This window comes from Drosophila busckii, chromosome X, assembly GCF_011750605.1.
Source record: "Drosophila busckii strain San Diego stock center, stock number 13000-0081.31 chromosome X, ASM1175060v1, whole genome shotgun sequence".
Lineage (NCBI taxonomy): Eukaryota > Metazoa > Arthropoda > Insecta > Diptera > Drosophilidae > Drosophila > Drosophila busckii.
This window is the reverse complement of record NC_046608.1, coordinates 4,565,695-4,579,009: the sequence shown is the minus strand read 5'-3', so window position 1 is coordinate 4,579,009 and position 13,315 is coordinate 4,565,695. Positions and strand designations below refer to the sequence as shown.

The 13,315-nt window shown below is 36.7% G+C and overlaps 1 protein-coding gene across 1 annotated transcript in view; it reads right to left on the bottom strand.

The window, feature by feature from the left end:
* LOC108607094 overlaps positions 1–1,758 on the bottom strand; it is a 47,943-nt gene extending 46,185 nt beyond the window's left edge. Inside the window, exons 1-2 of the mRNA XM_033294373.1 lie at positions 1,626–1,758; positions 1,031–1,094 (exon numbers count right to left, since the gene is read on the bottom strand). The gene's annotated coding sequence lies outside the window, so the exon portion shown is untranslated. The remainder of the gene's footprint in view (positions 1–1,030; positions 1,095–1,625) is intronic.
* Positions 1,759–13,315: the final 11,557 nt, after the last annotated feature.

The following is a 13,315-nucleotide window of genomic DNA, read 5'->3' as shown; positions in this document are numbered from 1 at the left end:
GCTGCGTTAGTATATTTTTTATTTTTATTTATGCATTAATTATTATTGATTATTGGTTCACATTTACTATTTGATATTTCAAGTATTTAGGTTCAATTCTTAACACTTAGCTAGCTAGTTGTCTACTCTATTATTTATATTAAATGCACAAAATTAAATAAATATAAATACAGCTCAAAAGATACTGGAAATTACTTTGAAATTAGCAGCTGCAGCACAAAAATATCATTCAAATTGATTAGATTAACTGCCTAATTGTTATTGAAATCATTTTAAGCAATAAATAAATGAATATAACAAACAGCGGCAAGTGTTGCAAGCGAGTGAAAGTAAACATTATTTGAATCAGTGCTAACGCAAGCAAAATGCATTTCATTTGAAAATCATGACTTGGCTTTGTGCTTGAGCTTTGGCATTGGCATTACCAGTTAATGGTTGCTGAGCTCAAGAGCTTGGCACTTGAAGCATTACAAATTACAAGTTGTTCGCTGTCAGAGCAGCGAGTAGTGTGCAAGCCTTAAAAAAAATATATATATATATATAGCGCTTTAACTAAGAGTGAGACAGAGAGAAAGAGAGAGAGAGAGAGGCAAAAAAGCAGTGGGCAGTGGCAACAATTGCAATCTGTGGCGCTTCAACAGCGCTTTATGTTGCCTACAACCGCAATGTCGGCCATTTATCATTCAGCGATGTAGACTCGAGCCTGGTCAGAGAGCCAAGAGCTGACTGACTGACTGACTGACTGACTGAGTGACAGAACGACAGATAGACAGCAGCACAATAAATGTAACAAACGTTGTTTGGGAGCTGTAGCTGGAGCCTGCAGGCAGCTCGTGGCTTCAGCTCCGGCTCAATGTTAAATATCAAAAACAAATTGGTCTTATGAACTCGTGTCCAGTTCCTACAGCAGGTAAATCAAATTGCCAAGCAGCTTAAGCAATGCTTGTCTGTTTGCTTGTGTACATATTTTTTCATTTCATAAATAGATTGCCTACTTGTAGGCGCATTTAACTGACTGACATTTACTTACTCAACAAGAATTACAATTTGTGTGTGTGTGGGTCGCTACGCTTCGTTGATGTTTATAGCAGTATCTGCAATTAGAAGAAAGCAGAAATTTACATTTACAAAATGTTATAAATATTTCAATAGTTAGCGCTAAAAATTTCTCACACTTTGATCTGCGTAAAATATTCTATAAGCTGTTCAAAGCTGCTGCTGCGATTTTGTTTATACCTTTAACGCTTTAAAAATACCGCTGCTGTATAAAAATAAAGCAAAATATGCTAACATTATTTTATATTTAAAAAAATAAGCTTAAAGCGCTAATAGCTTAAATGTGCCAATTGAAAAATAAAATATTTTTGTGCATTATTAATTTATATTTAACGATTTGAAATTTAAGTTTAAGTGCTAGCATACTAACAAATTAATATATATATATACATATACATGAAAAATAGTGCTACAAAATTTGTATAAAAGTTGTAAGCATATTATAAAGTGTTATATTTAGTTTATTTGTGTACCTATTGGCTAAACTATGTGTGCTTAGTTTAAAATCTGCCTGTATTGAGTTAGAAGACAGAGACAGAGAATGATAAAGTATTCTCGATGACGCTTACCCATTGTCCTTGCTCACCTGTGAAGACGTCTTGCTATGTCCTTGTTGTGTTGTTGCGGCTTGACCGATTTATTGTCTTTCTTTACTCTTCTTTTCGTTTTGTACTGTCTTTGATTTCGTTTCACTTCTCACTTTTTTCTACGAGATAATACTGATCTTAGCTTCTAGCATTCTATTTCTTGAAACCTTTTTAAATCCTTTTTAAGGAATGTTCCTCCAATTGTTTTGCATTAGCTCCTTCGACTACCAATCTCTCAATCTCTCTCTATACCGTAGCTCAAGTTTATCTTATTCTATCTAAAGTAGTTACTTTATAGCCTTAATTGGCTTACACATTGTTCTGCATTCGTTATATAAATATAAATAAAGTAAATAATACTATGTTAATAATGTAAATAAATTCGTGACTTTACGCCCCTTCCCTACTAAGCCAGGGTGTGATTGCTACTCTACTCGCCGCCTTGCGCTATGACAAAGCTTAGACTCGAATGTTCTCCGTCACCTGATCCAATAGGGCTGAGGGTATGCCGTAGCGCCAGGGCGACGAGCCATTCGGGATCCAGACTAAACAGATTCGCAGCTAACAGGTTGCAGCTCCTCGTGCACATCACGGATTGGGAGATGCATCGCTCGTTCCCATGGCTGCGTCGTCTCGCACACTACCCGCCCTACGATGTTGTTCGGCTTCTATGCATTCTCTTTTGTGAGGAGGGTTCTCCCCCTTCGGGGTACCGGGAGTCCAGATATGGTAACGACGGGAACTTCTAGGGGTACATACCCATAGCAGAATTCGGTGTAGTCTTGTTCTCGACTGCTTGTTTCTCTATGTGCTGCAGCTGGCGGTGACGCTGGTATTGCTACTCCTCCAATTGCTTCTTTCTCCTCCTTACTATGCGACGTATCTTCTGCTCGTTCGCGATTTGCACCCTCTTATCGCTCCATTGGTGATTGCTGTTGGGATATTGATTGCAAATAATTTACGTTGTTATGTTTGATTTTTGACGATTTTGACATTTGAATACTAAATAAGTATAACAGAATTTCGACTACGCTGCTTTCGTGAATTATTCCTCAGCGTTCTGCATCAAATTTTTAGATACGAGGTTTTTGTTGAATTTCGTTGTTTAGTCTTTTGATGTATTGCAGTGTTACGATGTTTTTTGACAGGAACTTTAGTACTGGATGATGTTGCAGGAACACTAGGGTTCTTAGGGTGGGGCGGCACTCGTGTCCCCTCATGTTGATGGACCTCTGTTTCCCGAGGTTTGCAAGTTCGGCGTTTTCGAAAATTTCTTGTAGCTCTTTTTCCTCCTCGGCTTGCGATGCCGAAATCCGTTGGTGTTCTTCGTCGAGCAGGGCGGCGGGTAAGTACGGCTTCCGCTCCAGAACTAAATATGATGAATTGAATTCCGTGCTGCCGTCGATGTCTAGCGAAAGTTCCGGAAATAACACGTCCCAATCATGGTCGGCCTCATCGTCAAATTCTTCCACCATCCTTCAATTTGCTCGATAGTGGGTGAAGCTGATTTGCTAGCCACTTCTTACATGTGTGACCAGTTTAAGACTTAGATTGCTTAAAGTTTTCTTGTTTCTTTTAATTGGTACCAAAAAAAAAAAAAAAAAGTTTGAAAAATAAGACTAAAAGCAACGTAAAATATTCATATAGGCAGTCAATTTGCTGTAGATTGTTTTAAATGCTTAATGCATTGTCTTAATTTATATTTAACGATTAGAAATTAAAATGCCTAACCTAAAAAAATATAGGCAAAGACATTTGAGGGTTTTTTTAATGGAAACAGACAATTGTTTTAAACGTTAATTAGTTTTATATTTTTAGCAGCCCCAAATTTAAATTCGTCGATTTGAAATTACAAAAAACAAAAAAAATAAAATGCTGTTTGCTTTTAATCAGAATAAATGTATACTTCACACAAAATAAATCGGCAAGTCGTTTATTAAAAACCGCAAAACCCTTACAAATTTAATTAAAATTAGTTACACAATAAGACGAGAGAATTAATTTTGTAGCCCTTTCGCTCAAGCACAAAGCCCTGGCCACAAAAATAGGGAAACAATTTTTGTTTTCCTTTAACGCATTTGTTCGTCTTTCCTTTTATTTTATTATTACGCTTTGTACTAAGCTTTGTTTTTGTGGCCCATTAATGTTTATAATGTGACTAACACACACATATACATATATATATATATATATATATATATATATATGAGTAGGCGCATTGTAATGCATTTAATTATATATTTATATGGGCACTTAAGACTTTAAGTGCTAACAAATAAATTACTATACAGTGCGTGTGTGTGTGTGTGTGTGTTTAAAAAATGATAACATTAAATAAAAGGCCAGCGAGTGTTGTTGTTATTAATTAAGTGGCATTAACTACTGACATGCATTTAAAGCACGGAAATCCGATAACGTGGCCCATCAACAATAATAATAATAATAAAAGCAATAACAATGGCATATATATCATAATACATATAATTAGACTTAAATGACAATTTTATTTAAAGCGTTTGTTTCCAACCACAAAACAATGCATTGATAGATGTGGTAAATAGCAGTTGGCTTAGTTTATATTGATTTTGACATACGCACATTTGAAAGTTGACTAACGGCAAACCACAAACACAGCTATTAAATTGTTTTTATACCACAAATTTGATATGCATTGGTCAATCAGAATTTTCGATTTTGCAAATGGTAAAACAGCTGCAATGAGAACCCTCAAGCCTGACAGCAATTATCCTTAGAGAAAAAATCATAATCGTTTTCTATTAAATATGAATATATCATATACAGCACAAGTCACTTGAATAGGTAACTTTATATTGTTATGAAAACGACAAGCAAATTGCACAAGCAAGCAAACATTTCTTTAATAAAAAGAGTTTTGCTGAAAATTTATTTTAGTAAAGATTTGAGCAAAAAGCAAAAGAAAATAAGGCTTAGAGCGCTAAATATATTACCATTATTTATTATTAATAGTTTTAATGTAATGACAAATGAAAATGTAAGTAATGAAATGAAATAAACGGTATATGCAACTGTTAAAAACTAATTTGCTAATTTGATTGCTTGCTAAGGAATATTGAATTGAAATTATTTTTTAAATAGTGTAAGCAACTATGGCCTTCGACTCAGAAATAATTATTAAATTATTCTGGCAGCTCGCCCACAGCACTGCATGCTACACTGCGAAAAGTTCGGACACAACTGACCTACGTCTAGCTCCGCTTGCTTTCTTATATGCCCAGCCTCTTGCACGTTGATCTCAGTGCAAGAACAGAAGCTGAGAGCGCAACCAACGGTCAATGCTTGCGCTATTGCTTATACCAAAGACTTATGCTTATACGATTCAGCCTACGTGCATGATACAATAATAAAAGGTAACGGACTGCACTCTACTTTTTGAGTGTTTGGGTAGTTAGCTTCATTCGCTCCCGCTCTTACCGTATACAATACGAAAAGAGCGACAGCGAGAAAGCAGCAAAAAGGAAGAAGAAGCTAAGTAACCTAAGAGCGCAGTCTGGTACCTTGTATTGTTGTATCATGCCTACGTGCTTGCTAGCGACTGGAGCAGCGCTGCTTTCGTTCGTATGCGCTCGATCGCTCTTCGCTGCTGCTGGGACCAAACGAGAGCATCGCTCAGTGCTGCTGCTGCGTTTCTGTTTCATTGCTTAGAGAGCGCTTAGCTCACTGTGCATCGTACATTGAGTGAGAGCGCGAGTGGGTTTGGCTTAGCGCTCAGCGCTACTGCGGCTAAACTTGAGCATCGCCATTTCGTTGCTTAGAGCGCGTCGCTCTCGTACAATGCATTTTACGGTGAGTGAGAGCGTGAGTGGGTTTTGCTTTGACGATTGATGTATGCAGATTAGAGTTTCAGCATCAGCTGATTTATTTTTCTTATAGTTTGGATTGCATATTGTATTTGAAATATAAAATAAAATGTTCTTATTTATTATTTATATTTATTGTTAGCTGATATTAAAACTGCACTCAAAACTTTATTATGCTCCATGACCATTTATGATTCAAATATTAATTCTTTATTATTAATATTGATTAGCGTTAAGTTAAGTAACAGTGCTGATGGTAATATGTCGTGAACAGTTTTCCAAGCTTTTGTCGCTTAAATAAAACAATGAAAAAAGGCGCTAATGGTCTAGCAATGAATTTTAACTTTTACTATTGAGTGATTTTACTTGACTTGGCTAAAAAGTTGCGCATTGTAGTTTGTGGATTTGCTAATTGATGTTCGCCGCGCAGCTTTGCATTTGTGTCTTAATTAACAATTCTTAATCTTATAAAATGTGTAGCGTTTTCCATTAGGAAGTTGCAAAGAATTAACTGTTGGCCATGGGCTTGCCAAGCTCATCAAATGTTGAGTGTGGTTTTGGCTCTACAAATATTTTTTATTATTGATATTAAATTGAACTCAAGTGCTCTTCACTATTGTGATTCTACAGTTTTCTGTATTCAATGCGCTCTTCTTCTAACTCTTAGTGTCAAATAAACATTTAATATAATGTATAAGCTTTTAAATGTAAGAGTTATTAATGCTCGTTGCTAATAGTTTTTTTTTTGCCATTGTAAATTGCACTCAATCGATTGATTTATTGTTTTATAACATTAACTGATTAATATTTGATTTAAAATTCTTTTGCAATGAGTGCGCAAAGCTTTGTTGCAATTTCATTTGTTTAAATGCCCCCACTGAATGGTTGTTGTTGTTGCTTTTGTTGCTGATGTGCAGCATGCAATTTACTGATTAATTTAAGCGCTCTAGTAATGCATAAATTAATGTTTAATAACAGTTAGCCCGGCCTGCCTGCCAGCCTGTCCAGCCAGAGCTGTCAGCCTGGGCGAACAGAGCGTATAATGAATATGGTCAACACACACACACACACACACGCACAGCTAGCTAACTGACCATATCAATATGCCAGTGAATTTGAAATTATTTTATGTGCCAGCATACTAAAAATACATGTGTGCGTGTGTGTGTAAGCTGGGTGTTAAATCAGTTAGTCTCAACTGACATTGCGTATACGCAATATGTGTGCGTGTGTGCGTAACAATTCCAAAGCCAAATGCATTTGCATTGTTTTATTTATGTCTAAGCATTAGAGCTGTTGCTATCTCTCTCTTGCGCTCCCACTCATAAGCATTGATTTATAAATGACAATGCACACACAGACTTAGCATACATATATCTATATCTATATATATTATTGGCATGTGCTAATTATGTTGAAAATGCAAATAGATTGATGTTTTAGCTTGATTGGTCAATTTACAAATTACACACAAAATCAAACTTGTCTTGCATATGATATGAAAAATGTTTGCAATGCTTGGCTTAAATACATTCCCAAGCAATCACTTAAATAGAGATAAGTGTTAAATAACTCTAGATGCATTTAAAATTTAAAACAATTGAAGTGAAAAACTAAGAAAATGAAACGAGTTGAATAAGCTTAAGTTCAGAGAGCGCAACGCAAGCAGCGATCATAACGGACCTGCAGACAGTGCTCAGCTTGGGCTAAGCTCTTTGCAGTGAGCGCAGGCAATTAAGAGAGAGCGCGCAAGTGAGAGTAAAAATCGTTCATTGCTTTGCTTTCGTCTTGTCGTAAAGGCGTCGCTAAGAGGGGTGTGCGCCTTAGCACCTCTAACGCTCGCACTGGCTACGCACATGTTTTGTTTTCGTTGCTTTGCTAATCTGATCATAACGGAGCCACAGACAGCGCTCAGCTTGGGCTAAACCCTTTGCAGTGAGCGCAAGCAATTGAGAGAGGGAGAGAGCGCAAGCCAGAGTAAGAATCGTTCATTACTTTGCTTTCGTTGTCATTTAGTCTTGTCTCTGAGGCGTCGCTAAGAGGGGCGTGCGCCTAAGCCCCACTAAATCTCGCACTGACTACGCACATGTTTTATTTTCATTGCATTGCTTACGTTGTCATTTAGTTTTCAACTTAGAGGCGTAGCTGGAAGGGGTATGCGCCTAAGCCCTGCTAAGTCTTGCACTGGCTACGCACATGTTTTGTTTTCTTTGCTTTGCTGATCTGATAAGACGAATGCCGTTATGTCTGTGCAAAGCGAACTTATGATTAAAACAATGCAATAGTAAAAAATTTCTTACTCTTAAGCTCACTGCTGTGAAAACAAATGTTAGTACTATATAAAGTAAATCTGTTGGCAATAGGCTTCGATTTATGGCAGTTGGCATTAATATATATTTAAATATAACAATTTTTGTCAGCAAGTGCGAAAAATTCGATTTTGATGTGCTACTTTTATTTTCTTTTATGCAAAAGAAAACTAACAAAATTGTTTATGACAAAATCTTTAGATGCTGAGTATGCAGCAACCGCAACAAATGCGATGCTAATGACAGCACACACACAAAAACACACACACACACATATAAGTATATACAGAGCCGAAAAGCAGGCAGAGCTACTAAGTCCAAGCTAGGAAAACAACCTTGGCACCCAAATCCCAAAGCATAGTAGAATAAAAAAAAAGAAAGCAGCGCATGCCAATGGTAAATGCAAATCCCAATCAGAAAACTCACATTTGCGTTTCGTTTGCATGTGTGTGTGTGTGTGAGTCGAAATGAAAATGCCGCAAGTTGGTGGCACATACAATAAATTTGCATGCCATACACACTTTTGTGAATAGAAATTGTTAGCACAATAACATAGACTAAACTGCTGGCTGAGTGGGTGGTTGGCTTGGTGGGTTGTGTGGATTGGCGACACATGCATAATGCCTAATAATCCGCATATTGTAATATCTGTATTATATAGCCCAGACGCCAAGTTGTCGGCAACAGTGCATAAGCATGTCATTATAGTCGCTGCTGCCTCTCTCACACACACACACACACACACACATGTATGGCTATTTCGCTTGCACGCTTGCTTGTGAGTGTGCAAGCCAGTGTTGCCAGATTAGTGCTTTTTAGGCTAGAACTAGCTAGATATGCAAATGAAGTAGCTTATAGCATGGAAAACTAGCAAATTTTAGAACATATGCTAATATTAAATGTAGTCGTAATTTGAATAAAATATTTCATAGACAGAATACATATAAATTTTTTTGATTTTTATGATCGTGATTTATATTTTATTAATAAATGTATGCGTAATTTCAATCAAATATTTTAGCTGCTTGTTTATAATAAAAAAGTTCTTCATATGATCGTGTATTTATTTGAGTCAAGCTAGAATTTAGCTTTTTTTTGGCTGCTCAACACTGTTGCTGCAAATATTGCATAAAAATTGCAGCTTAATCACACCCGTATCTGTATCTGTAACTGAACAAGGCAGCCAAAGCTGCCAAAGTGCCTTCAACTGCAGCTTGCATATCTTTAACTCTCTGCACCTCTCGCTTGCTCTCTCGCTCTATTTGTGTCTGCTTAGCGTATCGCTTACCGGATGACGCCTGCCAGGCTGCTGCTCTGCTCGCTCACTCTCTATTGCTTTCTCTGTTCTGGCAGCGCTCCACGTGGCCATTGCTACTCATGTGTGGCCTGGCCCGATTCTCTGGCTTTTATGCCATCAGATTTGGGTTAAAAGTAGCTTCCCTTGTGTATTTAATAGCATTCGCGCTGGCATAACACACAACACACACACCCAAAAATCTGAATGTGCCTTTGGATCTGCATTTGGTGCAATTTCTGGCAACGCTTCGTTTTCGTTTTATTTTCCAGTTGCCGCCACCACGAATTGAGTGTTGCTCCCTTTGTTGTGTTTGCTCAATGCATATTTCAACTGTATGCCCATTGCAGACTTTACAGTTATACACACATACATATACATATACATATATGTATGTACTTACTAAGATTAGCTTCATTTGCATACCAGGCGGGTCATGCACTGCGATCTGTAGCCTCAAAATTAAGACATCAAATCTTAAGGAATGATTTATTTATATGCAGCAAATTATTTACGTTGCTGCTATTACAAAAATGTATTAAAAATGTGGCAAAAAGACTATGAACAGTTTAATATTCGTTGTACTTTTATTCATTAATTTATTTAAAAATAATGTACGCTATAAATTTGATAAATGCAATGGAAATTCAAAACATTGTAAGCTAAGATATTTAACATTTTATATTGGCATCAAAGCTTAATTACTTAGAGCCATTTAAAAACCTTTTCAATTAATAAATTAAACAAAAGTCATAGTTTGTTGCTTGATACTTAACATTTTATATTGGATCAAAGTTTAATTACCTAGAGCCATAAAAACCTTTTCAATTAATAAATTAGACAAATCATAGTTGGTTGCTTGACAAGAATTCTTTGAAAATAATTTTTTGCCTTGCTTAGGAATATTTGCTTAAATAACTCGCTTCAAAATTTATTTATTTAATATACAGCAACATTTTTCTGGAATTTTCAGCCTTGTTTATTGTAGGCACCTTAATTGAAAATCTGAGTTTTGAAACTTTGACATTGGCATTTACTTAAGAGACAGCTCGGCATAGCGTTAACTATTGTCGTACCAGAGCCAGAGCCAGAGCACTTGCCTTCATGGCCATGGAACTTATTAATTATCCACAAACGCAAACACAAACACTTTGTTGCTAAAATCGTTGTGCGAGGGCTTTTAACATTTGCCTGGCAGGCAGACGAGCGAGCGGGGAGCGGGCGAGCGAGCGAGGCTGGCAGCGTGCTCGGCATTGTTTTGAGTGGGCGCAACGATTAAATATTTAACGCCTGCCAAAACACTAATGACAAACACTAAAACTGCGCACTAAATTTCGAAAATGCTTTAAAATTTTATTGTGTAGCAGCCATTATGGTGCGGGCGGGTTGATGGGGCGTATGCGCAATCGCGAAAATAAATGCAACATAAAATCAAGTAACGGCAAATAAATTTGCTACTTTAAGTTTTGCTGTGTGTGTCTTAAGCTTAAGCTCGCAATAGTTTGTTGCTATTGTTGTTGTTGGTTTGTTGTCTTGTTGCCAGCGTTGCCACACTTTGGTTTTATTGCTTTTAAGGGCAAGTGCGCTCGCTCGCATTCGCTTGTTTTTAAAAAGCTGGAAGTAAATACAAGTGTGATGAGCTTGGAGCTGGGGCTGGAGCTGGAGCTGGAGCTGCTGCTGGGGTCTGAGGCTTTTGGCATAAGGGCATAGGTGAAATTGCAGAAGGATAAGTTTGTTGGGCAGGGCCGGCAACCAGCAGCCATACAATTTTAATCACATTAAGTTCACGCTGTAGATAGCGCTGCCAGTCTGTCTGCCTTTCTCACTTGCCGCGCTGCTATCTATGTGTGTGTGTGTGTGTGTGTGTGTGTGTAATGAATATTTGCAAGTTGTGCCTTGAGTTGAGCGCGCTGCAAACACAGCGCAAACAAACTTAAAAACTGTAGCACACTTTGGCAAAATAAATACTGAAAGCAACAACAGCAGCGGCGGCAGCAAGCTGCTCATTTTATACACTTTGTCATTTTTGTTTGGAAAAGGGTATGCTGAAGTTGTGCAACAGGCAGTAGCAGCTCGCAAAGTTTATATATTTTTAATTAGCACCAAAGCCGCTCAATATAACAATATGCAACTCTACATTCGTCTGTATGAGCAGCAAGAACTCAGTAACTATGCAAGTTAGAGCAACTAAATTTAGCATGTAGCTGCTTCTATTGCTGCAGCAAATTGTTTATAATTTTGTTCAATTTTTTTCCGCCTAACTACCTAGAAAAACGCAATAATATGTTTTTCGCACACTAAAAATGCTGAAAAAATTACACATAGCCTGCGTCATATTCTTAAACGTTGTTTTTCTGTCAAAGTGTATTTGACAGTTGGTTGCAGCCAAGTTTTGTTTTGCTTTGTTTTTTTTTTTTTTTTTGAAAAATTTATTTGGTTAAGTGACTTTGAGCGCGCGCGCTCTAAGACTCGTGTCGTGTGTGTGTGTGTGTTTGTCTGTCTGTGTGTGTGTGTGAGGGCGTGGCTTGCATATTGAAACAAAGTTGTGTCATTGCGTATACGTCGCATTGCCACAGCCATACGGCCATATGCGTAACTCGAGGCGTGCCAGCGTATCATTAGCCAAACCAGCAAGTCAATATATTAAAAAAAAGACACACACACACACACATACTCAAACTCAAGAGAGATAAATGAATGTCAAGTTACAAAAGCGCAAGTTGAAAATAAAAGCAATCAAAGGTATGAGCGGCTTTTAAGCCCTGGCATTTGGCAATATGCTTATAACTTTTTAGCACATGTTGTTGCCTGATAATATCAAGCGGAAGCATAACGCTAAAGTCAATATAAAGTTATGCAAGGTTATGTTCCAGGCAGGAAGCGCTGCCATTCCATATAATCCTGTAGTGTGAGTTGTTATTTTAAGCAACTGAAGCAGCAACAGCAGCAGCAGCTGAGCTACTAAAAATAAAGCACGCTCTTTATACAAGCAGCAGTAATAATAATTTATGATAAGAGATTTTCAACATTATTCAATTTGCCAGATAAGTCTTTGTTAATCAATTCAATATTTAGTGTTTGTTTAACATTAAAAATTTTAAATATCAGTCAGAGCAATGCGTTGCAGCTTTGTTTAATTTCAAATTTAATGCGTTACGTAAAAAATCATAGATTATACGATAGCGTTGAATAACGTTAAATGAATCGACGTAAAAATTAAATAATCGTTAAGTGGCAGAATATGAAACAAAACGATATTCCATTTTTTTTTTAGATGAAGCTTTATATTTTAGTATAAAAATATTATATATTTATATTCAAGCGTAGCTAAATTTTATATATAAAATAAAATTTTACGCTTAGTTTCAGAAATTCCATTTTGTAGTTCTAGCTCATTTGACTTAACATGAATTCTAAAAATAAGAAACTAAACGCTACTCAAAATATAATATGGAATCTACTTTATTTCATTACTATATCTTGTAATAAATTACGCAGCTTAACAATATTCTACTGTAAATTATCTTTTGAGCTTATTTTAATCCCAGCCATTACGCATTTGCATCTTTTAACCATTTATCTTACTCTTGTAAGTAATTCATTATTATATTAGCTATAAGCACCTATTTTATTTGTTGTAGATTTAAAAGATTTGCTCTGGGGCCAAAAACCACTTTGTGTGTGGAAATGTGCGCAAATTATTTTAAATTACCCACAATGGCAACGTGGCGTATGCGCAATTTAAACACACAAAAAAAAACAAGAAAAACAAAAGTGGCAATTGCAAACAGCTGCTGCTGCTGCTGCTGATTTTAGAGCAGAGACAACTACAACAGCAGCGACATTTTTGAAGAGAAGCTTTGATTAGCATTTGGCTTCTGTTTTTTGGGGGTTAGCCCCACTAATTAGAATAAATCTAAATTGCTCGTTGTGCGGCATTCAGCGTAATGACTTTTATGCGCATGCTTAAGCCCGCAATTATCCGCAGCAGCCAAAGATTAAATCTTAACAACAACTAAAACAACAACAATGCAATGCAGCAAGCACAAAAGCCGTCAACTGCCAGCCTCAAAATCCGCTCATTATTGATACTGAAATGAAAATGCTGAGTGAGGCAAGTGAGTCTGAGTCTGAGTTTCTTTTTTAGCCAAAAGGCTTAAAGACCGCAAAAAATTACAAAAAAGGCGCAAGCTACTTAAGCAAAATAATTAAAAAGCATGAAACGAACTC